The sequence below is a fragment of the Myxine glutinosa genome, chromosome 2, assembly GCF_964187855.1.
Source record: "Myxine glutinosa chromosome 2, kmMyxGlut1.1, whole genome shotgun sequence".
In the NCBI taxonomy this organism is placed as follows: domain Eukaryota; kingdom Metazoa; phylum Chordata; class Myxini; order Myxiniformes; family Myxinidae; genus Myxine; species Myxine glutinosa.
The window spans coordinates 112,107,289-112,119,744 of NC_136262.1; positions in this window are offsets into that span (position 1 = coordinate 112,107,289).

The window sequence follows — 12,456 nt, forward strand, 5'->3', positions numbered from 1 at the left end:
TATGGTAGTTGATGGTCTCCCGCAAGCTAACAGGTCTTTCCAAGAAATAGTGATAAATCCACTACATCCCTACCTTATGGAATGACCTTCAGACATCACGAATGAAGAGGTTCTGGGATCCAATAGTCAAAACTCGTTTCCATCCCACCTGCTGCTCTCCAGGTATGAATCGGTCGGGGAGAGGAGGGAGCAGGGTTTCAAAACCAACTTCCCTTGGCTGTCTCAGGTTCCTTTACTGGACTAACATTAAGTAATCGGAGCGTACTTTCTGCCTTGCAGCAAATCCGAGCAGCACATGCATATTATACATATTATACACAGTAATTATTTTACAAATCTTTATTTTTATAAAATCTGTGACGTTTTTGTCCATACATTGCCGTTTTGTATTGAGTATACAACTGCGAATGGTGGGAGAGCTCATTGGTTGCTCGTCTGAGTTCTAAAATCTAGTGATTTTCAGATGAAGTGCCGCATCGTGGAGCACATCATTTCTTCAGTGGGGAGTTAAAGCTACTTTTGTCATTCGCAGTGGTGTAAACATCAAAGTTCATATCACGATTTATTTTCCTTTTGAGCTTATATTATCCTATTGCAGACAAATAAATCCTGATTCGAATTCTGTACCTCTCGTCGTTGTCCCCTCGCCTTGAACCTTGAGGGAAAAGCAAGTAATGTGGAATGATCGGCCGGTATCGTGTCGTCATTTCTGGGGAGGTTTAACTTGCTAAGTGGGAGGGAGAGTTAAGCTAATGACGTTTCGATAATATTTGATATAATTTTTTAATGATAATGATGACGTCATAGGTCACGTGATGCAGGCATCATCTCATCATCTTTTTAAATATCATATTATATATCGCTTTTCACCCGACCTCTCAATGGTGTAGAATCACTCAAAAATTAAATAATTCTCGTATCTGAATCCATATTCAGATCTTCACCAAAATCGAATCGATTAGTCCTTTTCACACACACAACCTCTACACCAGGTTTCATCCAAATCCGTCCACAACCTTTTGAGATATCATGCTACATGTTGTTTTTGGCCCGATCTGCCAATGGTGAAGAATCACTTTAAAAATTCTACTAGCCGGATCCGGATCTTCACCAAAATTGAATAGTTTCTTCCTTGTCACACACACAACCTGTCCACCAAGTTTCGTCCAAATCCGTCCATAACTGAGATATTCTGCTATATGTTGGTTTTAGCACGATCGCTCAATGGTGAAGAATCACTCAAAAATTAAATAATTCTCGTATCTGAATCCATATTCAGATCTTCACCAAAATCAAATCGATTAGTCCTTTTCACACATACAACCTCTCTGCCAAATTTCATCTGAATCCGTCTACAACGTTTTGAGATATCCTGTTCACAAACCTTCAGTGGTGGAGGTAAATATAAATTTATGATGGCCTTGCTCACGTGGTCTGACAGCCATATTGGATCAGAAAAAACCCTTCAAAGACAGAAGTTTCCTCACACCAAGTTGACTGCGTGGGGTATGTGTTCTATGAATACCATCTAGTTCCAATGGATTTGTTCGTTTCTAGGCCTCGCCTATTTCTTATTAAAAATGCCAAACTGAACCGCTTCCTTTGGACATGGGTGACATTTTTAATGGTACCCCAGAATTTATACACCACCAGGAAGTAGTAAATCAGGATTTAGGGGTTTTTTTCCTTCCTGCAATCACAATTTCCAAACTGTATCAATTTCCGAGCTGTATCTCGGATCCAGCTGGGACCTTTGGAACGAAATTGTGCGGAAATAGGAAAGGTGGTACGCGGGGGGTTGACATCGTTTTTTTTGGACCTTGACCTAAGTTTTAATCTCAGGACCCAATTATCGGCATTTTACCATTTGTCACCAATATTCCACGAAGGTTTGTCCAATCAGAACGAAATTGACCTCCCTAGATAGCTTCAAGGAAGCCGCATGTATGCTTAATTTACATCATTCCCCTCCGGGTTAAAGGTCAAGGTCAAATGGCGGTCTGAAAAATAATCTTTTTTTGGTCGTCGCTCAATTTTGCCGATGTGGGGTCTCAAAGACCGCTTGCCCTTCCAAGATGGTCTTGCATCATACTACTGTTCCTGCAACGAAGTTGTGCACCTGATATTTGATTTGCGTCCTTGACCTACTTTTTTGGATCGTGATCTAATGAACAAAAAACACTTTTTTTTATCATAACTTCAATAATTTTCCTTCAATTTTCATGATGTTGAGTTTTCTGGATAGATTGTATATGGGGACACATTTTCTTAACTTACATTCTATTCCTAAATGTTGAAGGCCAAGGTCATATGGTGGTTCGAAAAAGAGTATGCCATAGTTGGATTGCGGGCCTAAGTCGGGGGAATAGATCAGTATGCAACAGGACAAAAGGAACAGTAAGTCGGTAAGATAGATAGAACAGTAAGATAGAGGAAGACTTGTACAAACAAGGAGGGAAACTGGAAATTTGGTAGGAGGGATCAACGGGGGTACAAGAGATCATGGTTTTGGATTGTGGACAATCTGAGATGGTGGGGGACAGCTGTCATGAAGACCTGGAGGGAAGAATTGGATTATTTTTTTTGATTTAAAAATTTTTTTTTTTTTTTTTTTTGTATACAGGATCGAGGCTCGTGAAAGAGGTAACATTTATCACACAAAAAATCAAACACACACAAAACATATAATAAGGGTAGCGGTAGACAAGATGCAGAGAGAAGGGGAAGCACAAACACAACATTTGAGAGCAGGGACATCGGGAGATCTGTGAGAGGGAGAGGGCTTGGGGGAAGGAGGCGTGGAAAGGGGGACGGGGGGGGGGGGGAGGAGTATAAAACACAAGGACACTGCAAGGACTTCCAAGAAAGAAGTTGGTATTTCAAAAAAGTGGATCTGGGGTGAAATTAGCAGGGGTAGAAAATATCAAGGTTTTGGATGGGGGAAGATAAGAGATGGTGGTGAACAGCTGTTTTAAAGACCTGGAGGGAGTAGTGGGGTTGAAGAGAGTGAGGCTGTTTGTTCCAGAGGTGGGAGAAAAGAGGAGTGAAGGTGAGCAGAGAGTCTTGATTTTGGCAGTTTAACCATAAGAGGGTTGCAGGCAGATCTTGTGCGACCTGCAGGAATATTTGGGGGACAGAGCCCAGAGAGAGCTGGGGGAGCAAGGCCAGAGAGGAGTCGGTTGAAGACAGAAAGACCACCAACCTGCCTGTGGTGAGTAAGTGAAAGGCTCTCGGAGTTAGCTTCATTGCGGGAGATTCCAATGATTCTGAAAGCTTTGGCCTCAACAGCGTGAAGTCGAGCTAGGTGTGAGGCAGGAGCACCGGCCCAGAGGGGAGAGCAGTATTCCATTGAGCTGCGGATGAAAGCCTTGTATGTGGTGAGGAGCTCAGGTGTGCCAAGGAAGGACTTCGCACGACGGAGGATGCCCAGTCGGCGACTGGCTTTGGAGGCCAGATTGGAGATGTGGTTTTCCCAGGAAAGATCATGGCAGATAGTGAGACCCAAAAGCTTGAGTGACAGAACTTCTTGGAGAGGATTGTTCAGAAAGTAGATGGGAGGGTTGTCCAGTCGGTCTTTTCGGAGAGACACAGTAAGAGTGTGGGATTTGTCAGGATTGAAAGACATGTTCCACTTGTTTGACCAGTCTGTGATTTTGTCCAGATCTGCAGAGAGTGAGGAAGCTGCAGACTGCCGATCTGAGGGATGAAGAATGGAGCGGCAGAGAGTGGAGTCATCAGCAAATAGGTAGAGAGGATTTTCAAGAGAGTCAGAGAGATCATTGATGAAGACCAGAAAAAGCACAGCGCCCAGAACACTGCTTTGGCGAACTCCAGCCTGAACAGGAAGGGGAGATGACAGAAATCCATTCAGGGCCACACGTTGACTACGACTAGAGAGGAAGTCCACAAGCCATGCGTGGAGATTTCCCTGGATACCATTGGAGGAGAGTTTGGTGAGCAGAGCGGGGTGCCAGACCGTATCGAAGGCACGTGATATGTCAAGGGAGACAGCTCCAATTTCCTGTTTGGCATTGAGGACCTCCATCCATTGTTGAGACAGCAGAAGCAGCATGTCCAGAGTAGAGTGACCTGGTCTGAAACCAAATTGATGATCAGAGATCAAGCCATTGGAGAAGAGGAAAGATTTGATATCCGAAGCAATGATGGATTACATGACTTTGCTGATAATTGTGAGAAGGCTGATTGGTCTGTAGTTGCAAAGATCTGTTTTTGCACCTTTTTGTGTAAAGCGGTGATGTTGGCTGATTTCCAAGCTGATGGTAGATGACCTTGAGAAAAAGAGGGTGAAGAGATCAGAGAGAGGGAGTGAAAGAGTGGCAGAACAGGATTTTAGGACCCGTGGGCTGATGCCATCAGGTCCAGTTGCAGAATCAGAGTCGAGGGTTGACAGAAACTTCTCCACCTTGTCAGGAGAAAAGGGCACAGAGTCCAGGGGCAGCTGGGTACAGTGGGTACAGAGAGGGATGGGTTTGTGACAAGATTTATAGGCAAACACAGAGTTGAGGCATTCAGCTTTTTCACGAGCGGAGTCAGCTGTGTAGCCGTTTGAGGTAAGGAAGGGGATGGAGGGGGAACAAACACCAGAAACAGATTTGACCAGATGCCACCAGGATTTGGGAGAGGGAGACAGGTTTGAGAGTTCAGTCTTGAGAGAGGAGAGATATTGTTTTCTGGCTCTCCTGAGGGGTGGACACACTTGTGTCGGGCTTTGTGAAAGGAAATGAGATTTCCTTCCGTTGGATTTGCTTTCCAGGAGACGAAAGCAAGTTGTTTCTGGGCAACAGCCTCACCACAGGATTCCGTGAACCATGGACGGGACGAAGGGTATGACAACTGAAGACGAGATGGGATTAATCTGTGCATGAGAGAGAGCAATTTACTTTGGAAGAATTCCCAGGATGAGTTGATGTCCGAGACGGAAGAGATGGGAGACCAGTCCAGATGATTGATGGTTGCTTGGAGACCATGCCAGTTGGCCTGAATGAAATGCCAGACTCGTCGATGCTGAGGAGGCTCTCTGAGAATGGTCAGAGAGATGTCCACTTTAACAAGCACATGATCAGATGAGCCGATTGGAGCTGAAGAGCAGCAGATATTTGCAGGGAAGTTAGTCATAACCAAGTCTCGAAGAGAAGATGCTCCATTGACTGAGATCCAGGTCGGGAAATTGACAGATTGTGTCAGTCCCAGTGAGTCGCAGAAGTCCTTTGCTGAGGAGCCATGGCTGGTGAGAGAGGTACCCACACCCAGCCAACTGGCATGGTGACAATTGAAATCACTACATATGAGGAAGAGAGGGTTGGGATGAGTAGATAGAAGTTGGTCCATATTATCAGACAGCGAGATGTAGATGGAGTCACCACTGTTTGGTGGACGGTACAACACACATATGAACAAAAGGTGGGAGCGAAGGGGAAGCCATAGCCAAAGGTATTCCTGGGGGTGAGGTGGAGAGACGGCAGTGCAGGGCGAGTGAGGAAGAGTTTTTTTTATAAAGATAGCAACCCCACCTCCAGGACGAGGCTCAGGTCTATCATACCGGAGGAGGGAGTAACCCGGGAGAGATATTAAGGAATCAGAGACATCATGAAGGAGGAAAGTTTCTGTTTAGCAGATCAAGTCTGGTTTGTCAGAAGCAACCTGTATGGAGAGATCAGTCAAGTTTGAGCGAAGGCTCCGGATGTTTGAGGTCCATACCGTTAATGAAGAGGAAGGGGGAGCATCGGATACAGAACAGGAGGGGGGGAGGGGTAGGGTAAGAGGAGGAAGAGATAGGGAGAGCTGTTGAAAGTTGAAAGTGTGTGAGAGATTTCAGAATAGCTAGTAGAAAGGGAAGGATGGGGCAGACAAAAGGTTTGATGGAGATTGGGTGAGGAACAGGAGGTGTTATATGAGGGGGGGGAGGGGGGGGGGGGAGAGCAAGGCAGAAGTTTGGGGGAGATGGAGGTGAGAGTTGGAAGGGGGAAGAAGTGGGTGAGGACGCTTTGAGGAGGAGGGGTGAGAGGGGGGAAATGGAGAAAAAAAGGAGGGTGGGGAGATTATAGGGGGGGCGAGGGGGAAGTTGCTGAGGGGAGGGGTGAGTTTGGATTTTAGTAAGTGTTGTACGATTAATGTGAACGAACATTTATTGCAAAATGAGTTTCTTGTGACCTTCGAGTCAGAGAAACGTTTAAGGACGCTGGAGGGGAGGTGGAGTGCTGGTGAGTTTAAGGAATGTAGAAAGGAGGAACTGTAAGAGATGGAATTTTTTTGGGGAATGAATAGATTTGGTGAGCAAGTCGAAAGCAACCTTTTAAATGAGAAGAAAAAAAAAGTGTTGTAATATACGACAGAATACAGCACTTCAGGGGAAAGTTTAAACATTTTAAAATTGAACAGTGAAAACTATCTGGGGAATGGGGTGAAAATGGGGGTGAAACACGCGGTTGAAGAACGAACGTACGAAAAGAACAAAGAAGGAAATGTTTTTTTTTTTTTTTTTTTTGTTAAGATTTTAAACAAGGAAGTATGGGGTGAAAAGACTGGGAAAAAACTGAGAGAACAAGAGTAGATGGACCACAATCGACCGCTGAGATAAAAGAAAGCCTCAAGGTAGGAAGCTTAAAGAACTAGGCTGCAAATTACGCGGCACGAAATACTCTTTATACAGGTATGAAAGATTTACACCGAGAATCTTCCAAGGGACACACTATTGGTACACACACATAACATAAATACAGTTTGGACAACAATACAATTGTGAACAATTACTTCACTTCAAGCATGCGTGGAGAGCGTGGACAGCTTCGAAAAAACCGTGACCTCCCCAACAAGATCTCGCGAGATTCCCACACTTGCGATCACACACTATCCTTTGACGATACCTCACAGCTCACACACATCACAATCTGCAGGATTGAAACGAATGTGGAAGTTGTTTCCACAGGCAGGGAAAAAGAGGAATGAATGACTGGAGGTAAGCAGTGATTCTGGATTTAGGTAGTTTACCAGAAGAGGGTCGATGGTGAACGATGTGTGCCCTGCAAGATGAGAAAGGAGGTGGTTGAAGACAGAGAGAACATCGACCTGTCTGTGATGGAGAAGTGATAGGCCCATAGACCCAGCTTCATCACGGGGGATTCCAATAAACTTGAGGCCCTGGTTTCCACGTTGTCAAGCTAATCGTAAGGTGAGGCAGGAAGCCCACCCAGAGGGGAGAGCAGTACTCTATCAAGCTGAGGATAAAGGCCTTGCAGGTTGATAGGAGTCCAGGTGTTCCAAGGAAGGACTTTGTACGAGAGAGGATGCCCAGTCAGTGGCTGGTTTTGGAGGCCAACTTTGAAATGTTGTTTCTCCAAGAAAGATCATGGTTGATAGTGAGGCCCATGAATTTGAATGACTGGAATTCCAAAAGAGGATCGTTAAGAAGTTAGATAGGAGGGTTTGCCCGACGGTCCTGTCGGAGAGAGAGAGTGAGATTTGTCAGGATTGAAAGACATGTTCGAAATATTTGACCAGCTTGTGATTTTATTCAAGGTCTCAAAAGAGGGAAGAGGCTGCAGCTTACCTGTCTGAAGGATGAGGGATGTCATGGCAGTGAGTGGAGTCATCAGCAAATAGGTAAAGGGGATTTTCCAGGGAGTCAGAGAGATCATTGATGAAGATCAGGAAGAGGACTGGACCCCAGAATACTGCCTGGGGGAACTCCAGCCGTAAAGGGAGAGTAGATGAAAGGATTTCGTTGAGAGCCACTTGTCGCTACAAGAGTGGAGGAAGTCAGTAATCCATGTGTGGAGTTGGCCCTGGATGCCATAGGCAGAGGGTTTGGAGAGCAAGGCGGGAAGCCAGACTGTATGAAAAGCACGAAATTCAGAGAGACGGCTCTGATCTCATGTCTGACAATGAGGGCCTCCACCCATTGTTGGGTTTGTGGTAGCAGCATGTCCAAGGTGGAGTGACCTGGTCTGAAACCAAATTGATGATCTGAGATGAGGTTGTTGGAGAAAAGGAAGGATTTCATATCAAATATGATGATGGATTCCATGACCTTGCTTATGATTGGAAGCAAGCTGATAGGCCTGTAGTTGAGGGGATCCGTTGTTGCTCTTTCGTTATGTAATGCAGTGATAGAGCGGGTATAGGGAGATTGGTGGGATTTGTAATCAGTCCAAGTATAGTGTGTGATCGTGAAGGTGTGTGCGGTTTGTGATGTGTGTGAGGTCTCGCCAATGGATAGTGTGTGATCGTGAAGGTGTGTGCGGATTGTGATGTGTGAGGTCTCGTCAAGGGATAGTGTGTGATCGTGAAGGTGTGTGCGGATTGTGATGTGTGTGAGGTCTCACCGATGGTTAGTGTGTGATCGTGAAGGTGTGTGCAGATTGTGATGTGTGTGAGGTCTCGTCAATGGATAGTGTGTGACCGTGAAGGTGTGTGCAGATTGTGATGTGTGTGAGGTCTCGGCAATGGATAGTGTGTGATCGTGAAGGTGTGTGCAGATTGTGATGTGTGTGAGGTCTCGCCAATGGATAGTGTGTGATCGTGAAGGTGTATGCGGATTGTGATGTGTGTGAGGTCTCGCCAATGGATAGTGTGTGATCGTGAAGGTGTGTGCGGATTGTGATGTGTGTAAGGTCTCGCCAATGGTTAGTGTGTGATCGTGAAGGTGTGTGCAGATTGTGATGTGTGTGAGGTCTCGTCAATGGATAGTGTGTGACCGTGAAGGTGTGTGCAGATTGTGATGTGTGTGAGGTCTCGTCAATGGATAGTGTGTGATCGTGAAGGTGTGTGCAGATTGTGATGTGTGTGAGGTCTCGCCAATGGATAGTGTGTGATCGTGAAGGTGTGTGCAGATTGTGATGTGTGTGAGGTCTCGTCAATGGATAGTGTGTGATCGTGAAGGTGTGTGCAGATTGTGATGTGTGTGAGGTCTCGCCAATGGATAGTGTGTGATCGTGAAGGTGTGTGCAGATTGTGATGTGTGTGAGGTCTCGTCAATGGATAGTGTGTGATCGTGAAAGTGTGTGCAGATTGTGATGTGTTTGAGGTCTCGCCAATGGATAGTTGTGTGATCGTGAAGGTGTGTGCAGATTGTGATGTGTGTGAGGTCTCGTCAATGGATAGTGTGTGATCGTGAAGGTGTGTGCAGATTGTGATGTGTGTGAGGTCTCGTCAAGGGATAGTGTGTGATCGTGAAGGTGTGTGCATATTGTGATGTGTGTGAGGTCTCGCCAATGGATAGTGTGTGATCGTGAAGTTGTGTGCATATTGTGATGTGTGTGAGGTCTCGTCAATGGATAGTGTGTGATCGTGTAGGTGTGTGCGGATTGTGATGTGTGTGGTCTGTGTTCAGGTGAAATGTTAGCATCACGCGGTGTCCGTCAGTGAGTCCGTGTATATATATATATATATATATATATATATATATATATATATATATATATATATATATATATATATATATGTGTGTGTGTGTGTGTGTGTGTGTGTGTGTGTGTGTTCACACTCGATCTTCTCCTGAACTTCACTCACCATTTCCATGAAACGTGACCACGATCGTCATCACCTCGTTCGTCCCGGATATTAAAACTAATATTCTTATTTTCACCAAACTCTTAGGAACTTACGAGGACCATGGACTCTTGTTACCTTGCAAATCCCATCAAAAACAAATTTTATATTAAGTACCTGATTCTGGGATCGCTGCTTTTGACTTCTTCTTAAAACGTATGAACTGATGTACCTTGGTGTGAATCATGTCTGCGCGATGCTTTCATCAATTTGTTCAAACCATCGGATAATTTATATCTCTCATGGGTCATTCACTCCTACCAGTGGTTCCCTGGTTCGAACAGGTGAGCCCAGGGAAATTGCCCCTATTTTACCAGGCGAGCCCAGGGGCATTGCCCCTACTTTACCAGGTGAGCCCAAGGGGCATTGCCCCTACTTTACCAGGTGACCCCAGGGGTATTGCCCCTATTTTACCAGGTGAGCCCAAGGGGCATTGCCCCTACTTTACCAGGTGAGCCCAGGGGCATTGCCCCTATTTTACCAGGCGAGCCATGGGGCATTGCCCCTACTTTACCAGGTGACTCCAAGGGCATTGCCCCTATTTTACCAGGTGAGCCCAATGGGCATTGCCCCTATTTTACCAGGTGAGCCCAGGGGCATTGATTGCCCCTATTTTACCAGGTGAGCCCAGGGGCATTGCTCCTATTTTACCAGGCGAGCCCAGGGGCATTGCCCCTACTTTACCAGGTGACCCCAGGGGCATTGTCCCTATTTTACCAGGTGAGCCCAGCTGCATTGCCCCTACTTTAGCAGGTGAGCCTGGCGGCAATGCCCCTATTTTACCAGGTGAGTCCAGGGGCATTGCCCCTATTTTACCAGGTGAGCCCAGGGGCATTGCCCCTATTTTACCAGGTTAGCCCAGGGGCATTGCCCCTACTTTACCAGGTTAGCCCAGTGGCATTGTCCCTATTTTACCAGGTGAGCCCAGTGGCATTGCCCCTACTTTACCAGGTGAGCCCAGCGGCAATGCCCCTATTTTACCAGGTGAGTCCAGGGGCATTGCCCCTATTTTAGCAGTCGAGGCCAGGGGCATTGCCCCTATTTTACCAGGTTAGCCCAATGGCATTGTCCCTATTTTACCAGGTGAGCCCAGTGGCATTGCCCCTACTTTACCAGGTGAGCCCAGCGGCAATGCCCCTATTCTACCAAGTTAGCCCACGGGCATTGCCACTATTTTACCAGGTGAGTGCAGCGGCATTGCCCCTATTTTACCAGGTTAGCCCAAGGGCATTGCCCCTATTTTGCCAGGTGAGTGCAGCGGCATTGCCCCTATTTTACCAGGTTAGCCATGGGGCATTGCCCCTATTTTACCAGGTGAGTGCAGCGGCATTGCCCCTATTTTACCAGGTTAGCCCAGGGGCATTGCCCCTATTTTACCAGGTTAGCCCAGGGGCATTGCCCCTATTCTACCAAGTTAGCCCACGGGCATTGCCACTATTTTACCAGGTGAGTGCAGCGGCATTGCCCCTATTTTACCAGGTTAGCCCAGCGGCATTGTCCCTATTTTACCAGGTGAGCGCCGCGGCATTGCCCCTATTTTACCAGGTTAGCCCAGGGGCATTGCCCCTATTTTACCAGTTTAGCCCAGGGGCATTGCCCCTATTTTACCAGGTTAGCCCAGGAGCATTGCCCCTATTTTACCAGGTTAGCCCAGGGGCATTGCCCCTATTCTACCAAGTTAGCCCACGGGCATTGCCACTATTTTACCAGGTGAGTGCAGCGGCATTGCCCCTATTTTACCAGGTTAGCCCAGGGGCATTGCCCCTATTTTACCAGGTTAGCCCAGCGGCATTGCGCCTATTTTACCAGGTTAGCCCAGCGGCATTGCCCCTATTTTACCAGGTTAGCCCAGCGGCATTGCCCCTATTTTACCCAGTTAGCCCAGCGGCATTGCCCCTATTTTACCAGGTTAGCTCAGGGGCATTGCCCCTATTTTACCAGGTTAGCCCAGAGGCATTGCCCCTATTTTACCAGGTTAGCCCAGGGGCATTGCCCCTATTTTACCAAGTTAGCCCACGGGCATTGCCACTATTTTACCAGGTGAGTGCACCGGCATTGCCCCTATTTTACCAGGTTAGCCCAGCGGCATTGCCCCTATTTTACCAGGTTAGCCCAGCGGCATTGTCCCTATTTTACCAGGTGAGAGCCGCGGCATTGCCCCTATTTTACCAGGTTAGCCCAGGGGCATTGCCCCTATTTTACCAGGTTAGCCCAGGGGCATTGCCCCCATTTTACCAGGTTAGGCCAGCGGCATTGTCCCTATTTTACCAGGTGAGCGCCGCGGCATTGCCCCTATTTTACCAGGTTAGCCCAGGGGCATTGCCCCTATTTTACCAGGTTAGCCCAGGGGCATTGCCCCTATTTTACCAGGTTAGCCCAGCGGCATTGCCCCTATTTTACCCAGTTAGCCCAGCGGCATTGCCCCTATTTTACCAGGTTAGCTCAGGGGCATTGCCCCTATTTTACCAGGTTAGCCCAGGTGCATTGCCCCTATTTTACCAGGTTAGCCCAGGGGCATTGCCCCTATTTTACCAAGTTAGCCCACGGGCATTGCCACTATTTTACCAGGTGAGTGCAGCGGCATTGCCCCTATTTTACCAGGTTAGCCCAGGGGCATTGCCCCTATTTTACCAGGTTAGCCGAGCGGCATTGCGCCTATTTTACCAGGTTAGCCCAGCGGCATTGCCCCTATTTTACCAGGTTAGCCCAGCGGCATTGTCCCTATTTTACCAGGTGAGCGCCGCGGCATTGCCCCTATTTTACCAGGTTAGCCCAGGGGCATTGCCCCTATTTTACCAAGTGAGCCCAGGGGCATTGCCCCTATTTTTTACAGCCTTGTCATGATATCCCAGAGGCCACCGCACCTGTCTCATCCCAAACCCCTCTACC